Source organism: Arachis hypogaea, chromosome 13 (genome assembly GCF_003086295.3).
Source record: "Arachis hypogaea cultivar Tifrunner chromosome 13, arahy.Tifrunner.gnm2.J5K5, whole genome shotgun sequence".
Lineage (NCBI taxonomy): Eukaryota > Viridiplantae > Streptophyta > Magnoliopsida > Fabales > Fabaceae > Arachis > Arachis hypogaea.
Genome location: NC_092048.1, coordinates 112,680,801 through 112,692,936, shown reverse-complemented (window position 1 = coordinate 112,692,936; position 12,136 = coordinate 112,680,801). Strand labels below are relative to the sequence as shown.

At 34.9% G+C, this 12,136-nt stretch overlaps 1 non-coding gene across 1 annotated transcript; it reads right to left on the bottom strand.

Annotated features, from left to right (window-relative positions):
- Positions 1-10,979: 10,979 nt before the first annotated feature.
- Positions 10,980-11,087, bottom strand: LOC112739746 (small nucleolar RNA R71). The gene has a single exon (XR_003170683.1). It is a non-coding gene; the product is annotated as a small nucleolar RNA R71 (small nucleolar RNA).
- Between the last annotated feature and the right edge of the window lie 1,049 nt (positions 11,088-12,136).

The window sequence follows — 12,136 nt, the reverse complement described above, 5'->3', positions numbered from 1 at the left end:
ACAAAGCGATCTACATGATGTTCAACGTAGTCATTGGACAACAGCTGGAGTATATTCTCTTGGGTTTCTAATCTAAGATTAGAACCTTCGTGGTATAGGCTAGAATTATTGGCAGCCATTCTTGGAATTCAGAAAGTCTAAACTTTGTCTGTGGTATTTCGAGTAGGATCTGGGAAGGAATGACTGTGACGAGCTTCAAACCTGCGAATGTGGGGCACAAGTGACAGTGTGCAAAAAGACAATGGTCTTATTCCGACGCTAGCGAGAACTGACAGATGATTAGCCCTACGGTGACAGCACAGATGGATTTGTTTTCATCCGAGAGGATCATACAGCTTGCCATGGAAGGAGGTAACACATGGTTGGAAGAAGGCAATAGGAAAGCAGAGGTTCTGAAGCAACAAAGCATCTCCAGACGCTTATCTGAAATTCCTACCTATGAATTACATAAGTATTTCTATCCTATTTTATATTTTATTTATATTTTAATTATCAAAACCTTATAACCATTTGAATCCGCCTGACTGAGATTTACAAGGATGACCATAGCTTGCTTCAAGCCGACAATCTCCGTGGGATCGACCATTACCTACGTAAGGTTTATTACTTGGACGACCCAGTACACTTGCTGGTTAGTTGTGCAGAGTTGTGAAGAATAATTGAGATTACAATCGTGCGTACTAAGATGTTGGCGCAGTTGAGATCACAATTTCGTGCACCAAGTTTTTGGCGCCGTTGCCGGGGATTGTTCGAGTTTGGGCAACTGACGGTTCATCTTGTTGCTCAGATTAGGTAATTTTATTTTATTTTTAAGCCTTTTATTTTCGAAAAAATAAAACAAAAAATAAATAAATTATTCTATGACTTCAGAATTTTTAAGAATGAATTCTAGAGTTTCAGATGATGCTTTTATCATCACAGGAGCCAGTTGATTCCCATCAATTTGGCTGTTGTATGTAATGTCTTGCTGAAGCTTGGCTAGCCATGTCTAATCTTTTTAGACTGAGGCTTTAAACTAACATTGCATGATTCCTGGAATTCCTATTAAAAATTTTGAATTTATTTATTTTTCTTTTTTTCAAATTAATTTTCAAAAAATTACAAAAAAAAAATAATAAAATCATAAAATCAAAAATATTTTGTGTTTCTTGTTTGAGTCTAGTGTCAAATTTTAAGTTTGGTGTCAATTCCATGTTTTAAATTTTCAAAAAAAAATTTCAAAAATTCATGCATGTGTCTTTCATGATCTTCAAGTTGTTCTTGATGATTTTCTTTGTTTGATCTTTAAATTTCTCTTGTTGGTGTCTTTTCTTGTTTTTCATATGCATTTTTGAATTATTAGTTTCTAGAGAATAAAAATTTTTAAGTTTGGTGTCTTTCATGTTTTTCTTTTCTTAAAAATTTTCAAAAACATGTTCTTAATGTTCATCATGATCTTCAAAGTGTTCTTGGTGTTCATCTTGACATTCAAAGTGTTCTTGCATGCATTATTAGTTTTGATCTTAAATTTTTATGTTTTGTGTCATTTTGTTGTTTTTCTCCCTCTTCATTAAATCAAAAAAATAAAAAATAATATCCTTCCCTTATTTTACCAATAAATTTCAAAATTTTGGTTTGATTTGGTAAAAAATTTTTAAAATTTAGTTGTTTCATTTTAGTCAAGTCAAAATTTCAATTTAAAAATTCTATCTTTTTCAAATCTTTTTCAAAAATCAAATCTTTTTCACATTTTTTCTTAATATTTTCAAAAATTTTAAAATTGATTTTCAAAATCTTTTTCTTATTTTTATTTCATATTTTCAAAATTAATGCTAACAATTAATGTTTAGAGTAAAAAATTTTCAAGTTGTTACTTGCCTATTAAGAAAGGATCAATTTTTAAATTCTAGAATCATATCTTTTAGTTTCTGGTTAGTCAAGTAATCAACTTTAATTTCAAAAATCAAATCTTTTTAATTTCTTTTTCAAATCTTTTTCAAAATAAATTTCAAATCATATCCTTTCAAAATCAATTTCAAAATCTTTTCTAACTTCTTATCTTTTCAAAATTGATTTTCAAATCTTTTTCAATTAACCACTTAACTTTTTGTTTGATTTTAAAAGTTTTCTATTTCAATAATATCTTTATCAAAACCACCTAACTACTTTTCTCTCTCCAATTTTCGAAAATCACTAACCACTTTTTCAAAACTCTTTTTAATCAAGTAATTTATTTAGCTTACTTTTATTTCTTCCCTTAATTTTCGAATACTAACCAATAATTAAAATAAAAACAAAAAATATTTTTCTTTTATTTTAATTTAAAAATTCGAATTCTCTCTCTCTCTCTCTCTCTCTCTCATCTCTTTCTATTTATTTATTTATTTACTAACACTTCTCTTCTTCTTATAATTCGAACCCATTCTCCCTCTATGTGTTCGAATTCTTCATCTTCTCTCTTCTTCTTTCTACTCTTCTATTCTTCTACTCACATAAGGAATCTCTATACTGTGACATAGAGGATTCCTCTTCTTTCTATGTTCTCTTCTTTTTCATATGAGCAGGAACAAGGATAAGAACATTCTTGTTGAAGCTGATCCTGAACCTGAAAGGACTTTAAAGAGGAAGCTAAGAGAAGCTAAAGCACAACACTCTGGAGAGGACCTGACAGAATCTTTCGAAAAAGAAGAAGAGATGGCCGAACCCAACAACAATGGTGGAGATGCAAGGAAGATGCTTGGTGACTTTATTGCACCCTCTTCTGACTTCTGTGGAAGGAGCATCTCTATTCCTACAATTGGAGCAAACAACTTTGAGCTTAAGCCTCAATTAGTTTCTCTGATGCAGCAGAATTGCAAGTTTCATGGACTTCCATTAGAAGATCCTTATCAGTTTTTAGCTGAATTTTTGGAAATCTGTGACACTGTTAAGACCAATGGGGTTAATCCTGAGGTCTACAGACTTATGCTTTTCCCCTTTGTTGTAAGAGACAAAGCTAGGACATGGTTGGACTCACAACCTAAAGATAGCCTGAACTCTTGGGAAAATTTGGTCAATGCTTTCTTGGCCAAATTCTTTCCACCTCAAAAATTGAGCAAGCTTAGAGTGAAAGTCCAAACCTTCAGACAGAAGAAAGGTGAATCCCTCTATGAAGCTTGGGAAAAATACAAGCAATTGATCAGAAGGTGTCCTTCTGGCATGCTTTCAGAATGGAGCATCATATGCATATTCTATGATGGTCTGTTTGAATTATCCAAGATGTCATTGGACAACTCTGCTGGTGGATCTCTTCATCTAAAGAAGACGCCTGAAGAAGCCCAGGAACTCATTGAAATGGTTGCAAATAACCAATTCATGTACACTTCTGAAAGGAATCCTGTGAATAATGGGACAACTCAGAGGAAGGAGTTCTGGAGATTGATACTCTGAAGGCCATATTGGCTCAGAATAAAATATTGACTCAGCAAGTCAATATGATTTCTCAGAGTATATCTAGAATGTAAGCTGCAACAGGCAGTACTAAGGGAGCTTCCTCTGAAGAAGAAGCTTATGATCCTGAGAATCCTGCAATGGAAGAGGTGAATTACATGGGAGAATCCTATAGAAACACCTATAATCCTTCATGGAGGAATCATCGTAATCTCTCATGGAAGGATCAACAAAAGCCTAATCAAGGCTTCAATAATAATAATGGTGGGAGAGCACGGTTTGGCAATAGCAAACCTTTTCCATCATCTTCTCAGCAATAGACAGAGAATTCTAAGCAGAGCCACTCTGACTTAGCAACTGTAGTCTCTGATCTATCTAAGACCACTCTCAGTTTCATGACTGAAGCAAGGTCCTCCATTAGAAATTTGGAGGCACAAGTGGGTCAGCTGAGTAAAAGAGTTACTGAACTCCCTCCTAGTACTCTCCCAAGGAATACAGAAGCGAATTCAAAAAGAGAGTGCAAGGCCATCAACATACCCCACATGGCCGAACCTATAGAGGAGGGAAAGGCAGTGAATTCCATTGAGGAAGACCTCAATGGACGTCCACTGGCCACTCAGGAGTTTCCTAATGAGGAACCAAAGGAATCTGAGGTTTATACAGAGACCATAGAGATTCTACTGAACTTACTGTTGCCATTCATGAGCTCTGATGAGTATTCTTCCTCTGAAGAAGATGAAGATATTATTGAAGAGCAAGTTGCTCAATATCTAGGAGCAATCATGAAGCTGAATGCCAAGTTATTTGATAATGAGACTTGGGAGGATGAACCCCCATTGCTCATCAATGAACTAAGTGATCTGGTTCAACTGAAATTACCTTAGAAGAAACAGGATCCTGGAAAGTTCTTAATACCTTGTACCATAGGCACCATGACCTTTGAGAAGGCTCTGTGTGACCTGGGATCAAGTATAAACCTCATGCCCTCTCTGTAATGGAGAAACTAGGGATCTTTGAGGTACAAGCTGCTAAAATCTCACTAGAGATGGCAGATAATTCAAGAAAATAGGCTTATGGACTTGTAGAGGATGTCTTAGTAAAGGTTGAAGGCTATTACATCCCTGCTGACTTCATAATTCTAGACACTGGAAAGGATGAAGATGAATCCATCATCCTTGGAAGACCTTTCCTAGCCACAGCAAGAGCTGTGATTGATGTGGACAGAGGAGAGCTAGTCCTTCAATTGAATGAGGACTACCTTGTGTTTAATGCTCAAGGATCTTCTTCTGTAACCATGGAGAGGAAGCATGAAAAGCTTCTCTCAATACAGAGTCAAACAGATCCTCCACACTTAACTTCTAAGTTTGGTGTTGGGAGGCTAAAGAGAGAACTTTTGCGTGGCCTAGAAATTCGCAGAATAAATCCTTGTTGTAGGTATAGCTTCTAAACCAACAAAAGTCCTTTTTCACAAACGTTTTGGTTGTCACAAATAACAAACCCCTTTAAAATTGATAACCGAAGTATTTAAACCTCGGGTCGTCTTCTCAAGGAATTGCAGGGAAGTATGACTTATTATTGGTTATGGAAAAAGGTAGAATTTTGGGTTTTAATGTATAAGATAAAAAGAAAGAATAGCAATGGCAGAGGAAATAAAATAATAACAATAAAAAGCCTTAATTAGGAGAGATTAATCAGAAGTTCTATCTTTGTTGGATTTTTCTCAAGATCAATTGATAATTGAAGGTTACTTCTACTTAGTTATCCTTTACCAAGTAAAGTAAAAGAAAGTCAAGTAAGTTGGAAGTCTACTTCTATTCACAAGTTCTAATCCTCTCCCTTGGGAAGGATTAGCGTTAGTGACTAAAGAGCCAGCCAACAAAAAACTCAATTACAATTTAACTCTTGAGTAATTCAACTCAAGGTTCTCCAAATATCAATCAACTCCAAAATCAAGTTAGGATCTAACTTAGAACATCAATTAATAACAAACAATAGAAGAAGTGATAAATCTGAAATACCTCAATTGCATTAATAAAAAAAATTCAATTTAAACATAAAGAGTTCATAAATTAAATTGATAAAATAAATAAAAAGAACATTAAACCTGGAAATTGAGAAGAAATAATCCTAAATCCTTTAATAGGAATCCTAATCTTAAATCCTAAGAGAGAGGAGAGAGCCTCTCTCTCTAAAAACTACATCTAAAACCTAAAACTGTGTGTTGTGAGCTGATGATTATGAATGAATGGATTCTCCCACTTTATAGTCTCTAATCTATGTTTTCTGGGCCGAAAACTAGGTCGAAAACAGCCCAGAAATCGCTGAAGAAGAAATCTGCCACGCTAATTTTTGTCACTGCGACGCGTCCGCGTGGAGCACGCGTTCGCATCGCTTAGCGTCAGGACAACTATAGCATATTATATATCAAATTGAAGCCCCAGACGTTAGCTTTCCAACGCAACTAGAACCGCGTCGTTTGGATCTCTGTAGCTCAAGTTATGATCATTTTAGTGCGAGAAGGTCAAGCTGACAGCTTTGCAGTTCCTTGAACTTCTTGTATTCCTTCTACTTTTGCATGCTTCCTTTCCATCCTCCAAGCCATTCCTACCCTATAATCTCTTAAAACACTTAACACACATATCAAGGCATCTAATGGTAATAAGAGAGTATTAATATTAGCAAATATAAGGCCAAGGAAGCATGTTTTCAATCATAGCACAAAATCAGGAAGGAAAATATAAAACATGCGATTAGTATGAATAAGTGGGTAAAGATTGATAAAATCCACTCAATTGAGCACAAGATAAACTATAAAATAGTGGTTTATCAACCTCCCCACACTTAAACATTAGCATGTCCTAATGCTAATTTCAAAAAAAGCTATAAAGGAGTGAAGAGGAATGGTAGAATGTATGAAATGCAACCTATCTATATGAATGCAACTCTATGCAAAAATGTTTCTACCTACTTGGTTAAAAAGTAAATAAATTCTCCAAGAATAAATATGAACTGGATTTCACTTATTCAAATCATAAAAATGAAGTACAAATAGGCTTGTAGAAGAAAATAGCTCATGAAAGCCGGGAACAAAGAATCGAGCATCGAACCCTCACTGGAAGTGTATGCACTCTAATCACTCAAGTGTTTTAGGTTCGATTCTCTCAATTCTCCACTAACCTTGCTTTCTAAGGCTTGCTCTTCATCTAACAATCAACATAAAATATTGGTTGGTAAAATGTAACCAATTCAAATAGGCTCAAAAATCTCACTGGTTTTTGTATGTTCGAGCTCTAAACCATGTTCCAGTATAATATTTCTTCAAACAAGTTTACCATTAAATTTTATTCAAATTAGTGAAATGCTCTAAAAGGTTTCTTAAAAAAGAAAATATTACTTCAACCAAGTGGTAAAATATGCACAAAATCAAATAATCATGCAATCAAACATGCAAATGCAACAACTAACAAGGAAAATAAACCATTGGTGTTGAGATAGAAGAGTAACTAACCCATGGAGATCGGTATCGACCTCCCCACACTTAAAGATTGCACCGTCCTCGGTGCATGCTAAGATGTGCAAGTGGACGGGTTACTTCAACTGATGCTTTTCTCCAAGGATTGTGTAGATGGACTTGTCTGTCTCCCCATGTAAACGTCTTCCGGTTCCTTTCCGGGTGGCCATCCTGAAAGAAAAAGAGAAGAAAAGTAACCCAAAAATAAAGATAAGAAAATAAATGAAGTATGGGTGGTTTAATGCCAATTGATAAGGGTCTTATTTACATGGAAGCTTCAACATGTACGTGAGAGAATGACGAGCGGATAATTTATACGCTTTTGGCATTATTTTTACATAGTTTTTAGTATGATTTAGTTAGTTTTTAGTATATTTTTATTAGTTTTTAATAAAAAATCACATTTCTGGACTTTACTATGAGTTTGTGTATTTTTCTGTGATTTCAGGTATTTTCTGGCTGAAATTGAGGGACTTGAGCAAAAATCAGATTCAGAGGTTGAAGAAGGACTGCAGATGCTGCTAGATTCTGACCTCCCTGCACTCAAAGTGGATTTTCTGGAGCTACTAAACTCTAAATGGCGCACTCTCAATTGCGTTGGAAAGTAGACATCCAGGGCTTTCCAGCAATATATAATAGTTCATACTTTTCCCGAGTTTAGATGACGCAAACTGGCGTTTGATGCCAGTTCCATGTTGCATTCTGGAGTTAAACGCCAGAAACAGGTTGCAAAGTGGAGTTAAACGCCAGAAACAGGTTACAAATGGGCGTTCAAATCTAAGAGAAGCCTCTACACGTGTAAAGCTCAATGCTCAGCCCAAGCACACACCAAGTGGGCCCCAGAAGTGGATTTCTGCATCATTTACTCATTTCTATAAATCCTAGTAACTAGTCTGATATAAATAGGATCTTTTACTATTGTATTAGACATCTTTTGATCAGTTTTATGCTATCTTAGACCTTTATAAGGGCTGGCCACTCGGCCATGCCTGGACCTTGTTCTTATGTATTTTCAACGGTAGAATTTCTACACACCATAGATTAAGGTGTGGAGCTCTGCTGTTCCTCATGAATTAATACAAAGTACTATTGTTTTTCTATTCAATTCAAGCTTATTCTGATTCTAAGATATTCATTCGCACTTCAATATGAATGTGATGATTGTGACAGTCATCATCATTCCCAACCTATGAACGCGTGCCTGATAACCACTTCCGTTCTACCTTAGATTGAATGAATATCTCTGGGATTCCTTAATCAGAGTCTTCGTGGTATAAGTTAGAATCCATGGATGGTCATTCTTGAGATCCGAAAAGTCTAAACCTTGTCTGTGGTATTCCGAGTAGGATCTGGGAAGGGATGGCTACAATGAGCTTCAAACTCGCGAGTGCTGGGCGTAGTGACAGACGCAAAAGGATCAATGGATCCTATTCCAGTATGATCGAGAACCGATAGATGATTAGCCATGCAGTGACAGCGCATTGGACCATTTTCACTGAGAGAACAGGATGTAGTCATTGACAACGGTGATACCTAACATACAGCTTGCCATAGAAAGGAGTATGAATGATTGGATGAAGACAATAGAAAAGCAGAGGTTCAGGAGGAACAAGCATCTTCATACGCTTATCTGAAACTCTCACCAATGAATTACATAAGTACCTCTATCTTTAATTTATATTTTAATTATATTTTAATTATCAAATATCCATAACCATATGAATCTGCCTGACTGAGATTTGCAAGATGACCATAGCTTGCTTCAAGCCGACAATCTCCGTGGGATCGACCCTTACTCACGTAAGGTTTATTACTTGGACGATCCAGTGCACTTGCTGGTTAGTTGTGCGAAGTTGTGACAAAGAACTAAGATTATAAACGTGCGTATTAAGTTTTTAGCGCCGTTACCAAGGAATGAACCGTCACGATTTCTGCGCACCATGTTTTTGGCGCCGTTGCTGGGGATTGTTCGAGTTTGAACAACTGACGGTTCATCTTGTTGCTCAGATTAGGTAATTTTATTTTATTTTTAAGCCTTTTATTTCTTAATTTCAAAAAATACAAAAAAAATTTTTTCTTCTTTTTCGTTCTTCCCAAAATAATTTTCGAAAAAAATACAAAAAAATTTAATAAAATCATAAATCCAAAAATAATTTTGTGTTTCTTGTTTGAGTCTTGTGTCAATTTTTAAGTTTGGTGTCAATTGCATGTTTTTATAATTTTCTTGCATTTTTTGAAAATTCATCATGCATTCTTCATGATCTTCAAGTTGTTCTTGATGAATCCTCTTGTTTGATCTTCATGTTTTCTTGTTTTGTGTCTTTTCTTGTTTCTCATATGCATTTTTGAATTATTAATGTCTCAAAATTAAAAATTTCTAAGTTTGGTGTCTTGCATGTTTTTCTTTTCTTCAAAATTTTCAAAAATAAGTTCTTGGTGTTCATCTTGACATTCAAAGTGTTCTTGGTGTTCATCTTGACATTCATAGTGTTCTTGCATGCATCATGTGTTTTGATCTAAAATTTCCATGCATTGTGTCTTTTTTTTGTGTTTTTCTCTCTCATCACTAAAAATTCAAAAATCAAAAAAATATCTTTCCCTTATTTCACTCATAATTTTTGAAAATTTGATTTGATTTAGTCAAAAAGTTTTTAAATTTAATTGTTTCTTATGAGTCAAATCAAATCTTCAATTTAAAAATCCTATCTTTTTCAAATCTTTTTCAAAAATCAAATCTTTTTCATTTTTCTTTCATAATTTTTGAAAATTTCAAATTTATTTTTAAAATCTTTTTCTTATTTTATTTCATAATTTCAAAATCTTTACTAACAATTAATGTGATTGATTCAAAAATCCTAAAGTTTGTTACTTGCCTATTAAGAAAGGTTCAATCTTTAAATTTTAAATTATATCTTTTAGTTTCTTATTAGTCAAGTAATCAACTTTGACTTCAAAAAAAATCAAATCTTTTTAAATTTCTTTTGCAAATCTTTTTCAAATTAAGTTTCAATCATATCTTTTTCAAAATTAATTTCAAAATCTTTTCTAACTTCTTATCTTTTCAAAATTTGATTTTCAAATCTTTTTCAATTAATCTTATCTTTTTGTTTGATTCATATCTTTTTCAAAACTACCTAACTAACTCTCTCTTTCTAATTTTCGAAAATCCCTTCCTTCTTTTTCAAAATTCTTTTTTTAACTAATTGTTTTAATTTTTACTTTAATTTAATTTCATTTTTCTTTTTTTTTTGTATTTTCGAATTCTAACTTCAAATTTAATTTAAAAACAATAATACTTTTATTTTAATTTATTTAATTTTTGAAATTCTTTCCCCCTCATCTCTTTCTAATTATTTTATTTATTTACTAACACTCCTCTTCACCCAAAAATTCGAACTCATTCCTCTCCCTTGTGTTTGGATTCTTATCTTTTCCTTCCTCCATTATTCTCTTCTTATACTTACATAAGGAATCTCTATACTGTGACATAGAGGATTTCATATTTTTTTTCTGTTTTCCTCTTTTTCATATGAGCAGGAACAAGGATAAGAACATTCTTGTTGAAGTTGACCCTGAACCTGAAAGGACTCTGAAGAGGAAGCTAAGGGAAGCTAAAGCACAACTCTCTAGAGAAAATCTGACAGAAATTTTCGAAAAAGAAGGAGACATGGCCGAAAATAATAAAAATGCAAGGAAGATGCTTGGTGACTTTACTGCACCTAATTTCAATTTACATGGAAGAAGCATCTCAATCCCTGCCATTGGAGCAAACAATTTTGAGCTGAAACCTCAATTAGTTTCTCTAATGCAACAGAATTGCAAGTTTTATGGACTTCCATCCGAAGATCCCTTTCAGTTCTTAATTGAATTCTTGCAGATCTGTGATACTGTTAAGACCAATGGGGTTGATCCCGAGGTCTACAGGCTTATACTTTTCCCATTTGCTGTAAGAGACAGAGCTAGAATATGGTTGGACTCTCAACCTAAAGACAGCCTGAACTCTTGGGATAAGCTGATCATAGCTTTCTTAGCCAAGTTCTTTCCTCCTCAAAAGCTTAGCAAGCTTAGAGTAGATGTTCAAACCTTCAGACAGAAGGAAGGTGAATCCCTCTATGAAGCTTGGGAGAGATACAAGGAACTGACAAAAAAGTGTCCTTCTGACATGCTTTCAGAATGGACCATCCTGGATATATTCTATGATGGTCTGTCTGAATTATCAAAGATGTCATTGGACCATTCTGCAGGTGGATCCATTCACCTAAAGAAAACGCCTGCAGAAGCTCAAGAACTCATTGACATGGTTGCAAATAACCAGTTCATGTACACTTCTGAAAGGAATCCTGTGAGTAATGGGACACCTCAGAGGAAGGGAGTTCTTGAAATTGATATGTTGAATGCCATTTTGGCTCAGAACAAAATATTGACTCAGCAAGTCAATATGATCTCTCAGAGTCTGAATGAATTGAAGGAATCATCCAACAGTACTAAAGAGGGCTCTTCTGAAGAAGAATCTTATGATCCTGAGAACCCTGCAATAGTAGAGGTGAATTACATGGGTGAACCCTATGGAAACACCTATAATCCCTCATGGAGAAATCATCCAAATTTCTCATGGAAGGATCAACAAAAGCCTTAATAAGGCTTTAATAATGGTGGAAGAAACAGGTTTAGCAATAGCAAGCCTTTTTCATCATCCACTCAGCAACAGACAGAGAATTCTGAGCAGAATCCATCTAGCTTAGCAAATATAGTCTCTGATCTATCTAAGGCCACTTTAAGTTTCATGAATGAAACAAGGTCCTCCATTAGAAATTTGGAGGCACAAGTGGACCAGCTGAGTAAAAGAGTCACTGAAACTCCTCCTAGTACTCTCCCGAGCAATACAGAAGAAAACCCAAAGAGAGAGTGCAAGGCCATTAATTTGACCATCATGGCCGAACCTACAAGGGAGGGGGAGGACGTGAATCCTAGTAAGGAAGACCTCCTGGGACGTCTAGTGACCAATAAGGAGTTTTCCTTTGAGGAACCAAAGGAATCTGAGGCTCAATTAGAGACCACAGAGATTCTATTGAACCTCCTTCTGCCCTTCATGAGCTTTGATGAGTATTCTTCCTCTGAAAAGGATGAAGACATTACTGAAGAGCAAGTTGCTAAGTACCTTGGTGCAATCATGAAGCTGAATGCCAAATTATTTGGTAATAAGACTTGGGAAGATGA